Here is a 14724-nt window from a genome sequence, read left to right as displayed (position 1 = left end):
ATAGAATGAGTTAATCTATGAAAGTACATTACAGTACATTTTAGGAAACCAGTATCCTATGTTTTAAGATTTTACCAGCACTGTAGTATGTGCCATACACCATGTGCCCTGAGGTTGGAAGTTCATATTTCCATCCTCATGCCAATGTGAGTGACAATGAAAATCTTAAACCACTAATTCAGATTTAATGGCTGAACAGCTTTAGGTGGCCTACAAAGGTAATAAAAACATCTATAAAGATAATAGGGGACGCGGTGGCGCTGCGGGTTAAACCGCTGAGCTGTCGATCGGAGGGTCGGCAGTTCGAGACCGCGTGGCGGGGTGAGCTCCCGTTGTTAATCCCAGCTCCTGCTCACCTAGCAGTTCGAAAACATGCAAATGTGAGTAGATCAATAGGTACCGCTTCGGCGGGAAGGTAACGGCGTTCCGTGAGTCATGCTGGCCACATGACCCGGAAGTGTCCCTAGGGACAACGCCGGCTCTAAGGCTTAGAAACGGAGATGAGCACCACCCCCTAGAGTCGGACACGACTGGACTTTACGTCAAGGGAAACCTTTACCTTTACCTTTTATAAAGATAATATTAAAAGCAGAATGGATAAGAACACAAACTGAAGCAGTAACATTAAAGCATTAAAATTGTGCTTGTATTCTTGCAAATACCTGGATGTAGGCTGGGTCCATATTGTATTGGCGTGCTTGAAAGGCCTGGCAGAACTAAACCATATATAATTTGATATCAATATAGTATGGAAGATTACCTTCCTTTTTTTGAATCCTAGTCACTAAAAGATTAGCAATGAGTGGGAAAAAAACCAGAGCAATTCCTTAGCTGATCAGTGATTTCAGTTAATATACAATCTGATGGCATGATAATGAAGACCGGTGAAGCAGTGTCATGTTCACTGATTCAATGTAGTTTATACATTGTAACGTTTCACATGCCATGGCACTGACGCACGTTTCTATTTGGGAGGGAGCTGCTGTGAGACCTTGTACCAAGCTCTGTATCTATGTTCATTTCAATGGAATGTGTTTGGGTTATTTTCTCTGCTCAAGGATTTTTCCCGCAGACCATCAGAAACCGTTAGGAGCACCTGGGATTGTGAACTTGAGAAGATTCTACGGGGGGAGGGATTTCATTTGCACCGAGGGCTTTTAGTTTGAATTTGGGAGCAAGTTTTTTAGAGGGTTGAGGTGATTTGATAAATTTAGTAGATAGATACACCTGATCCCCAACTTTGAAGTCGTGTTGTAAAGAACGATGCTTATCAGCTTGAGACTTGTAAGCAGCCTGGGCATCAGCCAAAGCTTGTTGAATTACTGGCCAGGAATCAGTTTAACAGCCCAGTCAGATGTAGAACATGTTTGGGAAGGGGGCTGTGGCAGTTCAGGGATGGGAGCAAAGTCGTGACCAGAAACCACACAAAAAGGGGTTTGTCCGGTACTTTGATGCACAGCATTGTTGTAAGCAACTTCAGCAAAAGGTAACAACTCCACCCAATTGTCCTGATGGTAGTTATGCTCTAAGAAACTGTTCAAGAGTGGTATTTAAAATCTCAGTAGAACCGTCAGTCTGTGGATGGGACGATGTGGACAGTGCTTGTTTAGTGCCAATCAATTTTAAAAATGATTTCCAAAATTGGGAAGTAAACTGTGTGCCGTGGTCAGAAATTAAGTGGGAGGGGCTAACATGGAGGCGGTAGATGTGTTGGAGAAATAGGTGCGCTAATTGTGGGGCTGACGGGATGGATGCACATGGAATGAAATGAGCTTGCTTAGAGAAAACTGACTGTGTTATTTTCTCTGCTCAAGGACTTTTCCCGCAGACCATCAGAAACCGTTAGAAGCACCTGGGATTGTGGACTTGAGAAGATGCTACGGGGGGAGGGATTTCATTTGCACCGAGGGTTTTTAGTTTGAATTTGGGAGCAAGTTTTTTAGAGGGTTGAGGTGATTTGATAAATTTAGTAGATAGATACACCTGATTCCCAACTTTGAAGTCGTGTTGTAAAGAACAATGCTTATCAGCTTGAGAATTTGTCACGCTTTCATCATTCTCAGCTTTCTCTGTGATCCTGCATACTATTCTTTAAGAAATCAGATATCTTTGAATTCCTACTTATGAGTCTGATGGTGTTTTAGAATAGGCAACCATTACAAGCAGAACCAGAGTAATCTGGCTCATTCACTATGCTGGACTCCTTCCAGAAAAAACTTTCTCCAGTACTGGAAAGTGCAAGTTTGTCCAGTTGTGAACAATCAGCAGATGTTCCTCTGATTAAAAAGAAGGGGCTGCATTCTGGAAAGCCCTTAGAGGACATACCAAACAAATAGCTGGGCATGAGAAGCAGATGTGCATCTTGTGCCATGAACGCAAATGAACATCTTAACAAACTAAATGCTCGGCTAATTTTTATTGAGTTTATAAGAATGCCTATAAACTGCTGAGCTGCTGACCTTGCCAATCGGAAGGTCGGCATTCAAAACCGCATGACGGGGTGAGCTTCCGTTGCTAGTCCCAGCTCCTGCCAACCTAGCAGTTCGAAAACATGCCAATGTGAGTAGATTAATAGGTACCGCTTCGGCAGGCAGGTAACGGCGTTCCGTTTAGTTATGCTGGCCACATGACCACGGAAGTGTCTACGGACAAATGTCAGCTCTTCGGCTTTGAAACGGAGATGAGCACCACCCCCTAGAGTCGGACACAACTGGACTTAATGTCAAGGGAAACCTTTACCTTTACCTATGCTATTAAACAAATCATCAAGCTCAGGATGTATAGAAGCTATAACCTCCAAATTGCTTGTAACAAGGAATGGAGCCACAGTATCCACCAAGGCAAACTGGAAGGGAGAGACTGAGGTACCAGGGTGAGGAGCAAAGGACAGCTGAAAGAGACAGGAAAAAACCAAAATTTTGAAGATTTCAGTCCCTTCAAGCCAAGCTTCTTCACCACTCCTTCTGCCTTTTTTTTTTTCATACAACGACGACAACAAAAATACAGGAGAGTAAAGAAGAAAAATGAAAAAAAAATGAAAAAAACAGAATGGCTACAAAGATGCTGTTCTGACCATTAGTGTTTGGAGGTCTCTACATTCTCATATTGAATGGGACAGAAAGAGAACATGATTTAATTATGGAAGATAATAATTATATTTAATCTGAATGGAATTTGATTTTTAAAAAATTGTCTTGGTAGTACCCACTTTGGGGAGTGCAGTCTGTGGCATGGCACTGAACGCTTGTTCACAAGGACCCACAAGGATTCAGGATCAGGGTCTAGGACAGTGTTTTCCAAACTTGGCAACTTTAAGTTGTGTGCTGGCTGGGGAATTCTGGGAGTTGAGGTCCGCACATCTTAAAGTTGTCAAGTTTGGAAAACACTGGCCTAGAAAAACTCGGAAAAGCAAAAGGGGCACTGGCAATACCAAGCTCTTGTTCCATGATGAGCTATCCAAATTATCCAGATCAAGACTGCCTCCCTAGGAGCCCTTTAGCGTGTAACTGCCTGTCTCAAACAAAATCTTTTACAAGAGATAGAGAGGTACATAAAACTAGGCAAGCTGTAGAAAAAGCCATTGGGGAGAAAAATACCTTGTAATACTAAACACATAGATATAGGCACACAGGTATAGGCACATAGGCAACAGCTAGATTCCAGTTAATGCGAGTTTGGATACAGGTCATCCTTGACTTATGACCATTTGTTTAGTGAATGTTATGGGTTATGACAGTGCTGAAAAAAAGTGACTTATGACCAGTCCTTGCACTTACAACTGTCGCAGCATCCCTGCAGTCATGTGAACAAAATTCAGGCACTTGGTAACCAGCATGTATTTACAACAGTTGCAGTGTCCTGGGGTCACATGATCGCCATTTGCGACCTTCCCAGCTGGCTTCCAACAAGCAAATTCAATGGGGGAAGCCGGATTCACTTAACAACCACATGATTCACTTGACTGTGGTGATTTACTTAACGGCCGTGGCAAAAAAAGTCATAAAATTGGGCTTGACTCAATGACCACCTTCAAGTCTCAATTGTGATTATAAATTGAGGACTACCTATAATGTGATATTCAATTTAGTGTGAATTATAAATTGATACCAGGTCGCATTCAATGAGAACCAACATTCAGTTAATGTGAGGCTACTGCATGCACAAATTAAGCTAGTTCATGTGCAGTTGGGATTTTAGAAGCTGCTCATCATTGTGAGTGCAAAATAGAAAAAAGGATTCCATCAGAAGAAAGCAGTACAAGCTCAGAAAAAGAAGAGGCTTGTTATTACAATACAGCAAAAATTTGATGTCATCAAATGACATGAACATAGTCATAGCAACACTAAAATAGGACGAGATGTTGGAATGCCTGAATCTATGGTGCACAATATTATAAAACATACAGGGGAAATTAAAAATATATAGTTGCATCAGCTTTTTGTGGTTTGCAAACATCAAGGAGATTAAGAAACAATAAAGATGTTTTGGTCTGTGTAAGCTATCTTTAGGAATGATATTTAGAAGTTTTTGTTTTTATTTTGCTTCCTATAACTATTCTGTGACTTTGTTAACCCTAAATTAAAAGTATATTCTTTTTATCCTTTACCATAATATCTCATTAATATACATATAAACATTTATGTTTAAAATTTTTCATTGCCTATTTCTGTCGAGCTGGAACCAATTAACCTATTTGCAATAGAAATATCACTTTGAATAGTGCAAATTCAAATAATGTAACCATTTCATGGGATTCATTAACCCAGTGCTTCCCAAACTTTTTCCTTCATTACACAAAACTGCTTATCAGAAAGTCCTAGAATCTTCCACTGAGAAATGAAAAAAAAAGCTTCTCCTCTAAATGAATGATCTATCTTCTGATTCCATTCCAACTAGCCTGCTAAAGGTCCATCTCCTCCCATCCAGTCATGGGGCTTTATGCCTCTGTGGCCACTTGTCTTCTGGACCAGAGGCATCAGAACCACCCCAGCAGCCCATTTTTTTCCCCCTTAGGATCACAGGGATATTCCTAGGTAAGATCTTTACTTGACCTGAGTGTGGTGGTGTCCTGTTGATGCTGGCAGTAGCAAAGGCAAGATGCTGGTTGATGCTGGCATCCACAAAGCCAAGAAGGTGGTTATTACGTGTGCTGGCCTTGTGGGGCAACAGGAAACACAACCAGATATTCTATTTTATTGTAAAGCTACATTGACAGAATCTTGCAAGTCTGAAAGTACTTCTCTCCCTCATTCCTCTTTACAGCCCAACTAGAAGGGTCCCTTCTGAGCCTCTTGCCCACCCACTATCCAGCTTCAGGATATGCTGTCTCTTATCTGACCATTCCCTTGGCAGCATCTCTTTGCCCAGTCTCCCAAGATCATTCCCACATACCATTATACAGTGTGATTGAAAACCCACCTCTTTTTAATATGCACTGCATCTGTGACACACATAAAAAGGCATAGTCTTTGATACCTCCTGGGGCCATCTCTGGGCAACAGTTCTGCCTGGCAAGCATGGAGGTAAAGGAAGGAGCAGTGAGTGGGGAGAAGTAGAGAAGGCAGAATGTTTGGCAGTTGGGAAGTGGTGGGGCAGAGAAGAAGATTCTGTTCATGGAGTAAGGAAGAGCGCCTAGAACCATTGCTACAAAGTGCAATTATATCAGCCAGGGAGCATTGTATTCACGAGGGTCACTCGTTTCATGTGCCTCTCTTCTGCCTTTAGGCAATGATAAGTTGATTTCCAATGGAAGAGTCACTGCCACTAATGCTGCCATTTGTGTGTTCTTTAAAACAAAAAAGATGTCTTCATAGTGCCTATTCCAACTCTATGTCTGCTAGAACTGAATGGCAGGCAGGTTTCCAGGTATGCATATTTAAAATGAAAAGCAGCTATTATCTTACTTTCTCAGCCCCCAAATACTGAAACTTGTCACTTGTTGGTTTATTCAACCTGTCCTTCTCTTCTGGCTCATCTTGTTTTTCAGCAACTCTAAGCAGTTATTGCAGTTATCTAGAGCTACTAATTCTCAGGTGAACTCATTTCCAGTGGGTGTGTTTAACCTCAAATGGGATGCCCATGGCACAATTAGATATCAGTTTGAGCAGAATCAGTGCCAACATTAAATATGCAGAGGGGATGGCATGCATTACGTGTTTGCATACCAGATATTATTCACAGCTTAGGCTTGTTTGTGGGGTAAGGGCAGTCCACTCATCTCTCTTAGAGCAAAGGCGTGTCTTTCCATTGATCAAAACTAGTAAGCCACATATCTCAAAACACAGCTAAGAAAATCTTACATTCTGTAAGTAGCATGTTTTCACACAGACAATAAATGAGATCCTAGGGAAATAAGTCCAATTGACCTAAAGTGAAGTATGGCATCAAACAGACTCATATGTCAACTCAATTTCAAGACAGCACAATGGCTTATACCCAAAACAGACAACCCTCAGCGAACTTCTGTTCTCTGTGCCCCAAGCCGACACGTGATCCTAAAGAACAACCATTTTTCAACCTTAGGACTACTTTTCCTTACGAGAATAACAATACGGGCCTCTTTTAGGGAGCACTTAGGAGAATTACTAAAATAATGAATGTAAAATGCTAAGAAAAGTATAAATTCTAATAATTGCTAATTGTCACCATATTTCCCATTATCAACAATCTTTTTTGGTGGGGGGCTGATTCATTGTGAGATATTTATTTATTTATCAAATTTATATAGCTGCTCATCTCATACATGTGATAACCGAACTACCTCTACTGAAAATTTTGAAAACAATAGTCTCAGCATTTAGAAGGTTTTAAGTCGTCTGCTCCAAATATTACACCTTTTGGGAGCTGATATGGAAGCTCTGTCTATGGAATTACTCTCTAGGGTTTCTTTTAGAAAAAGAAAACATCTGTTTTACAGATGCATATAACTTTTGTATTGACAAGTCCAGTGATTCTCAAAGTGTGATCCATGGAGGTCTACCAGGTATCTGCTGCAGCTGCCCCACTATCACAGGCCAGAACCTGCTTGCTCCTTCATCCCACCTCCCTGCCCAAACTGACAGTCAGCTGATAAGATTGAGCTTTCTGCCTCAGCCGCAGGTCCCAGTGCACACTCATGGTCAGCTGGTGACAGCCTGTTCATTTCCCTCAGCCCCTTCCGCCCAAATGCTCTGCCAATCAGTTGATTCACGACAATGACAGATCAGTGGTGGAAAACGGGTTCAATTATACAAGTTGCAACATGAATACTAAAATTCAGAAAACTGACATAGTGAATAGGGCTCAAGGACCATTTCTGACTGTCAGTCCACATGTGTTGTGCTAAGTGGAACTGTGATCTTACACAAGAAAGCAAAAAGAAAAGTGCAATCAAGAAATATAATGGATGTCTAAAAGTGAGATTTCATTGAGCTGGAAAGTCGCTTTTCTGTAGCTGCTTGGGACTCAGAGACTTCTACTGAAGCATGTTCTTGATGAGGAAGTTTGTGCTGTTATTGTGCATGGAGTACATAAAACAATGAAGTGGTAAATATTTAATTTTGGATTATTTTTGTGGTACAAAATTTGATTTAAAAAAATCTTTAAAGATGGAGGGGATAAGAAGACATATACAAATGTAATCAAAGTCACTTTATTTGCCAAAAATGTGATCCGACCAGCAGGACACATAAAATGCCAATAAGTGAGGGGCAATGCTCTCCCCCCCCAACTTTTCCTTAGAACAGCCAAACAGTAACAGATGTGACTCTGAAAGTGAGAGTGCAGACTGCGCAACTCCACAGCTTCTCTGCCATCTGAAAAGATTCAATGTGCACCAGCAGAGACTGAAATCACAAAACAAGTGGACTCTGGTGATTCTGGTGCTATATGATGGTATCAAATTCCCCATGTGTTATTCCATAGATTAGGCCAAGGGGAGATGACAATAACCCACTAGGGACTTTGGCACACATCAGCAATAATCAGTATGACTTAAGTAGTAAGAAATTGACAGAGCTGTAGCAAGACTGAAAGTATTTCTCCCCTTCTGTCCTTTTACTCTTTGGAAAAATAGGACGAGTCCCTCTTGAAATGCTTCCCATGCCTCTTTTCCTTCTGTGGGTTGAAATATCTTTTACATGCTGGTTGTCTAGCCTGAGGCTCTCCCTTCTGTCTCCCAAGGTCTTTGCCACATACCATTACAATGCCTCTTTCTACTTTACTCAATATGTATTATAATGCAACTGCAATCACTGCTACCTCACTATTTTTCCAAAGAGTAAAAGGACAGGAGGGGAGAAATACTTTCAGTCTTGCAAGATTCTGTTAATCAAAGCTTACAATAAAGATACAGCTAGTACTCCTGGTTGTACTTCTTGTCTGGACTACCTTGCAGGGCTAACAGGCACTGCGGTTTCTTTGAGGTGTTTGGGGCTACCTGTTTGCTAGGATCAAACTGCGGGGGTGAGGGGAGTAATGAAAAGGGAGAAGCAACAACAAAGAAAGGCACATTCAGCACTTTCCCACTGGCCATGTATCTCAACTGTTTCCTCCCACAGCATGGCAAACAGGCTTCTGGGGACTGTTCCTGGGTAAGGCACAGTTAGTAGTACAGTGATATTCCAAGGCATTTTAACTCTGGTGGATGCTTAATCAGACCATATATACCCAGTATAAAACAGTACAAGAAAGGTTAAATGCACAGCGAAAAATTGTGTCAATAGTCTCAGAAATCCATATCATCAACAAATATTTGCACTGCAATTACAATAGTCAATGTGTCATCAAAGGACACTGTCTGGTATGATAACATGTTAATTTAACAAGCACAAGCCATTTCACAATATAAACAGGCTGTTTTTATTATTAGCCAGAAGACAACCTACTTTAAAGTACTATGAAGTAAGCTACAAGCCCATCTACTATTTAATTTATTTTACATCATTTCTACAAGTTTCTCAGCCTCGGTGGTTCTCATAGCAGTTCAAACCAGGTTAAGAGTTCAGTGAAACCTGGAGATTTCTAACAGCTAAAAACTTCAAATAGAAAATAATTTCACCTAGAAAAATAATAAGAAAGGAGAGGTTCCGTGATTAATTAAATGGAAATATCTTTTTAAATCTTAAATATAATTCACTGAAGTCTTATAATTCATAATGTAAACTTTAGGAACCATACCCCTTATTTTAAGTGAATGTATAGGGTTAACCTTTCATTATAATAACAACAACATGCTTTGGGAGATAATTTAGTATCCTTTAAAAGTGGTATTATCCTTCCAAGTGATAAGGAGAAAAGAGCAGACTGAACATTCAAAAGGGACACAACAGAATAAAATCTATTTTTATTCCTGTACACCTGTATATACCAGTGTGGGCAAAACCATAGAGGAAGCCACCTTAAAGCAGAAAGAGGTACAAGGTTCTGCTTGGGTTCAGCAACACGTAAGGTAAGAAACTTGCAAAGTACCAGGGATTTTGAAAGAATGAAATGAAATGAAAACACCTCATAAAGATTTCATCTGTTCTTAATACTTGCCTTCCCATCAGCAACAGGCTTTCATTTTTGCATCCATATTCTCATTAAAACCCATTTTCAAGTATGGCAAAGATTAAATATGAAAAGTACAGACTGCAGTCTGCCCAAGCAATAATTTCCATTGACCAGACTGAAACATATGATAGATAAAGGTAAAGGTTTCCCTTGACATTAAGTCCAGTCATGTCTGACTCTAGGGGGCGGTGCTCATCTCCGTTTCAAAGCCGAAGAGCCGGCGTTTGTCCGTAGACCCTTCCGTGGTCACGTGGCCGGCATGACTACATGGAACGCCGCTACCTGCCCACCGAAGCGGTACCTATTAATCTACTCACATTTGCATGTTTTCGAACTGCTAGGTTGACAGGAGCTGGGACTAGCAACGGGAGCTCACCCCGTCACGTGGATTTGAACCGCCAACCTTCCGCTCAGCAGCTCAGCGGTTTAACCCGCAGTGCCACCGCATCCATATGATATGATAGCATACATAATAGATTGGTAAATTAACCAATCTATTACAAGATAAAATTACAGAAGCAGCATTAACACTCCCCCCCAAAAAAATGCAATAGGAAAGGTAATCCTATATTCAGAATTAGTTAATAATACATTCTTAAATGCTAAAGTATATTAAAAAAAAATCTAGTCCTCAACTGGTATCAAGATTGGTGTCACTACTGTGAATAATAGAACTGTTTCTTACTTAACTTTACCCAACTAATCTGTGATGATGAATGTTTGATGATGACCACAGTGTTTGGGTAGGCTTACAGTGTGTTTCAAATTTCATTTTCAAATGTGATAGTGAGCCTTATATCAAGCAGTTTGTTTTAGCAAGTTCAGAGGATGAATGACATCACATGATGTTATATCTATATGTAACACCATACTTTTTAAACCATCTGAAAGACCTAAGCAAATCCATGATGAAGTTAAAAATATATGCAACAGGTAATTGATTTAGGGTATTTTTTAGCTCTTCAGCAGAACATTAAGCCACTGGTAACAGTCCCATACCCCCATGGTCTCCTGATTTGACACTGATTTGATGACCCTAAAAAGTGTCAGTAAGGCATGCAATCTCTTGTCCCAAGTAAGAAATACAAACTGGATGCACAGTACTTACCCTTGAGTGAGAAGAAAGCCTCTCGGCATTCATGTCAGCTTGGAAGTTTTCCTGAGTGAGAAGAAAATAAAAACCTGGTATTGATTAGATCATTTCAGATCACTTGGGTAATTCCAGAGAGAAAGTGTGACCCCCCAGGAAGCCTCCAGAGAGGAACAAGACCATGGGCAGAAAAACAGTTCCGTATGGTTTGGAGTTTAAAGCCTGAGAGCGTCAGCCAGTCAGCTCTGTTGGAATCACGTCGACTTGATGAACTTCAATGCTTTTTTTTACTGGAGGAGGAGCCAGAATTGCCACATCCATGTTCCTTGCTGCAGGCAAAAGAAAGATTTTTTTCAGTATGCAAAATGTCCAGAGCCTGACAGTTTTACAAGGTTACAAAGGTACAGATCATAAGAATGTAGCAATGAAAAAAATATTTTTAAGCTGGGGATTTACATTCTTAAGTGCGTCTGTTTACATTCAAGCACAGAAGAGAAAATCGGGTGTGCTTTTAAAGTAAACTCAGTATTCTGTCCATACAAAGGGCTTACAGATCTTGCTATGAAGTGCAGAAATTCAAATGCTTTTCTTTTTTCTTTTTGTGACAGTGATTTTTGAGTACCAATCATAATGATGAGAAAGCAAGAGGGGACCAGTGGGGTTCTGATAGGCTTAACAAAATTTTGTTAGGGAGGTGGGAAAAAAGGCCCAGTGCTGAGTGTTGAAGCTGCATATAACGTCATGTATTCATTGACTTATTATGACATTTCAGTTTCTAGGGCTACCAGATCCGGGCTGCATAAGTCGAGATGGCTACTAATTCTTTACTGTCATATACTGGATGTTTGCAGCTCAGATCTGATACAGATGCTCTGTAAGGTAGGTTGGACTGATTGTCCAACTGTTTAGCCACTATACCATCCTAGCTCTTATTTACATATGCTTCCCATAGCCCATATTATTACCTTTTTTTTCTTCATCATATACGCACATTTTTTGGCAACACAGTTGCATCACATAATAATGATATTTTTGAAGAGATCTCTCTTGCTATCAATTCAAACCAGAGGATCTAAAACAGTGTTTCTCAACCTTTGCTGACTGAGGAATTCTGGGAGTTGAAGTCCACATACCTTAACCCTGACAAGGTTGAGAAACACTGATCTAAAACCATGCATTCTTCCTTCAACCGCACCCTCTTCCGCATGTGTTCCTATAATGTGTTCTTGGGGGTGGGGGGTGGGGGGAAAGAGATGGAAAGCAAAGAAGAACTATAAACACTTATTAGGACTGGATTTGATACCACCACTGCTGCCAGAACAATGATGGTGGATGAAAACAAGCCATGGTGGGAGCAGATCAGAGGTACTGTAGTTCTGGACCTTTGGATTAAAAAGCTTCTCTGTTCCCCAGCCATAACTCCCCCACCCCCCACCCCAATCAAGCTACATCTGCCGTGGCACTTCACTTCTGTCTTGCAAGAAATGGCAGCCATTCAAGCAACAACACTTATTACATGGCATGGAAGGCACCATTTCAGGAATCAAGTGGGAGAGTCCAATTTAAACTTTTGGACCAGACAATGTAAAAATAACATTTTAAACATAAACTCAGCCACGTCAGAGGGAGGGGTCGCCCTGCATGCTAGATCTCTGTTTGCTTCATAAAGGTGTGGTGAATTTAGAAACGTTATCCTACCCTTCTGGAGTGGTACAACTCACCCACACAAAAACTGGAGAAAACCTTAAATCCAGCTCCTTGTTCCTGGAAAGGGCATCCATGCAGCATTCTTGAAAACAACATTTTCTCGTGCAACTTCCCATCTATTGGATGGGAACTCTTCAGTGGCCTATTGCTTCGTTTCTGTCAGACAGAGCAGCAGGGGTAGATCCTTCTCATGGCAACCTTCACTGACTGGGTGCCTCCAGATGTGTTGGACTGGTTCTCCCAAATTCCCAGACAGTGTAGATGTTGGGAGAGGTAGGGAAGGCTGTCTGATTGAAAGGTTGCCAGTCCATGCCTCAGAGATGGGGAAGAATTTTTTAAAAAAAATTCATACTTTCGGATTGCTTCCCTGAAAGGTACGGACAAAATACGTATCATCTATCCTGTGAGGTTTTGCAAAAAGCCTCCAGACCATTGGAGCAAGAAACAGCAAAACGGCAAGCAGCTTTTTTATGACTGGAGCTGCACTTGTTTTATTTTAATTGGGCGGTGGGGTTGCTAAAAGCGATGGAGTGAAATGTTTGGCTTTCCCCATCTCTCTTTGGGGGTATTTTTTAAAAAGCAAGATAAGTGCACTATTTGCTTTTGATGGAGGGGGGCTGAAAAATTGTGAACTGAATTTTGACAGTATGATTTGATGAGGTAGGAGCTGTTTGTAACACATGAGCTAATTGACTATTCTTATGGTAAATAATAATAATAATAATAATAATTTATTAAATTTATATGCTGCCTGACTCCCAGCAACTCCCAGCTATTTTGTAATACTAGATCACTATTTCCAATTTTTTCCAAGGTGGTTGTGGCTTTAGAGCACTGGTTTCTTTTGCTACAAAAAAGCCAACACAGTTGTGGATTGGGTACAATTCTAAGCTCTAAAGCACACAAAGAAGCAGGTAGAAAAACCACAGAAATCAGAAAACAAGATTTCAGTGTAATATTAGCAGAGTGATTCTCTAAACCGCTGACACAATTATATGGATCTAATCAGTGAATGAAGTAAAAGTCATATAATTGATCAACTATGAATTTTTAATTTGGGAAATAAGCTTAATACATTTTATTCGCAACTTGACTATTGCAATGTGTTCTATCTAGGGCTGCCCTTGAATGTTAAGAATCTTCAGCCAGGCTGCTAAGCCAAACATGATGCCAGGAGCAATTTACACCTAGCTTGAAACACCCACACTCATTACAAAGTGTTTTCTGAGCACAATTTAAGGTGTGGGTTTTTTATATTTTCAAAGCCATGTTGGAGGCTTGCTATCTGAGGATCACCTACTTCAATATGAAATTGTCTAGACTTTAAGCTGAGAGCCTGCTCAAAGATGCACACAGCAGAAAGTCTTTTCTTCTATTTTTCCAAATACTTCAGAGATGTAGTTAGCCCCCACTTTTTTGATTTTAAGGAAAGAGCCAAGACTTTCTGTTCAGCTAAACCTTTTCATGTTGAACAAGTTAATGGTGGTTTTTAACAGTTTTTAAAATAATATTTTAACTGTTTAATTTTACAAACCAAGAAAGGAAGGAGGGGAAGTCATGTCACAGGAGTAAATAGACGCTCTTCATTCAGTGCACTTTAGAACATGCAAGAGAAAGCAGAATGTGTATCCACTTTCTTCTATGCTTTCTATCATATGAAATCATTATAATAATCTAGAGAGTAAATGCAGGTTCATTTAAATATTTGTCTAAATCACTGACATGTACACTGACCTTCTTCTATAAACATAGGCAGCTTAAGTATGGGCAGCCTTATCCACTACAATATCTTTTGTTCTCACATTATCCCACAGTCAAAGCAAAAAATTCAGAACATTAAGGCAGTTGGAGATGCTTAATCATCTGATGGTGCCTATGCTTCTCCCTAACTAAACAACCTTAAGCTAAACCCAAGCTGCACAGTCAGCAGACTCATTTTGACAGGCTAGGTTATTTTACAATGCAGATAGGCATACAGTAGTTTTTGATGGTTAAAGCTATAGCAATTTCAAGCTAATTTCCCTACATGTACATACTGGGAAATGCATGCATGTATTCAAATTCAGAAGTCTGAGCAGAAGGATTTAGGTACAGATACAAGGAAGAAGAAATAACAAAAGATATTATTGTGTTGGTATGCTGCAGGTGGCTATGCCAGGCCCAAGAGCTGGGTAATGCCATCCTGGACCAAATTATAGAACTTTCAGAGAGAAGAGGCACAGTAATAATGGGAGACATCAAATACCTGGACATCTGTTGGAGAACCAACACAGATAAGCCTGCAAGGTTCTAAAAATTTCTTGATGGTCTTGCTGACTGTTTCATTTTCCAGAACGCTGAAGAAAAGGAAAGGGGATTGGATCTCCTAGATCTCATCCTAGCCAATAGGGAAAAGA

The 14724-nt window shown here is 40.4% G+C and overlaps 1 protein-coding gene across 1 annotated transcript in view; it reads right to left on the bottom strand.

Annotated features, from left to right (window-relative positions):
- Positions 1-10912, bottom strand: part of PRLR (prolactin receptor) — a 108842-nt gene extending 97930 nt beyond the window's left edge. Inside the window, exon 1 of the mRNA XM_063295754.1 lies at positions 10640-10912. The gene's annotated coding sequence lies outside the window, so the exon portion shown is untranslated. The remainder of the gene's footprint in view (positions 1-10639) is intronic.
- Positions 10913-14724: the final 3812 nt, after the last annotated feature.

Source organism: Candoia aspera, chromosome 2, assembly GCF_035149785.1.
Source record: "Candoia aspera isolate rCanAsp1 chromosome 2, rCanAsp1.hap2, whole genome shotgun sequence".
NCBI classification, from domain to species: domain Eukaryota; kingdom Metazoa; phylum Chordata; class Lepidosauria; order Squamata; family Boidae; genus Candoia; species Candoia aspera.
Note: the sequence above shows the minus strand (reverse complement) of the source record. Positions and strands in the feature narration are given on the sequence as shown.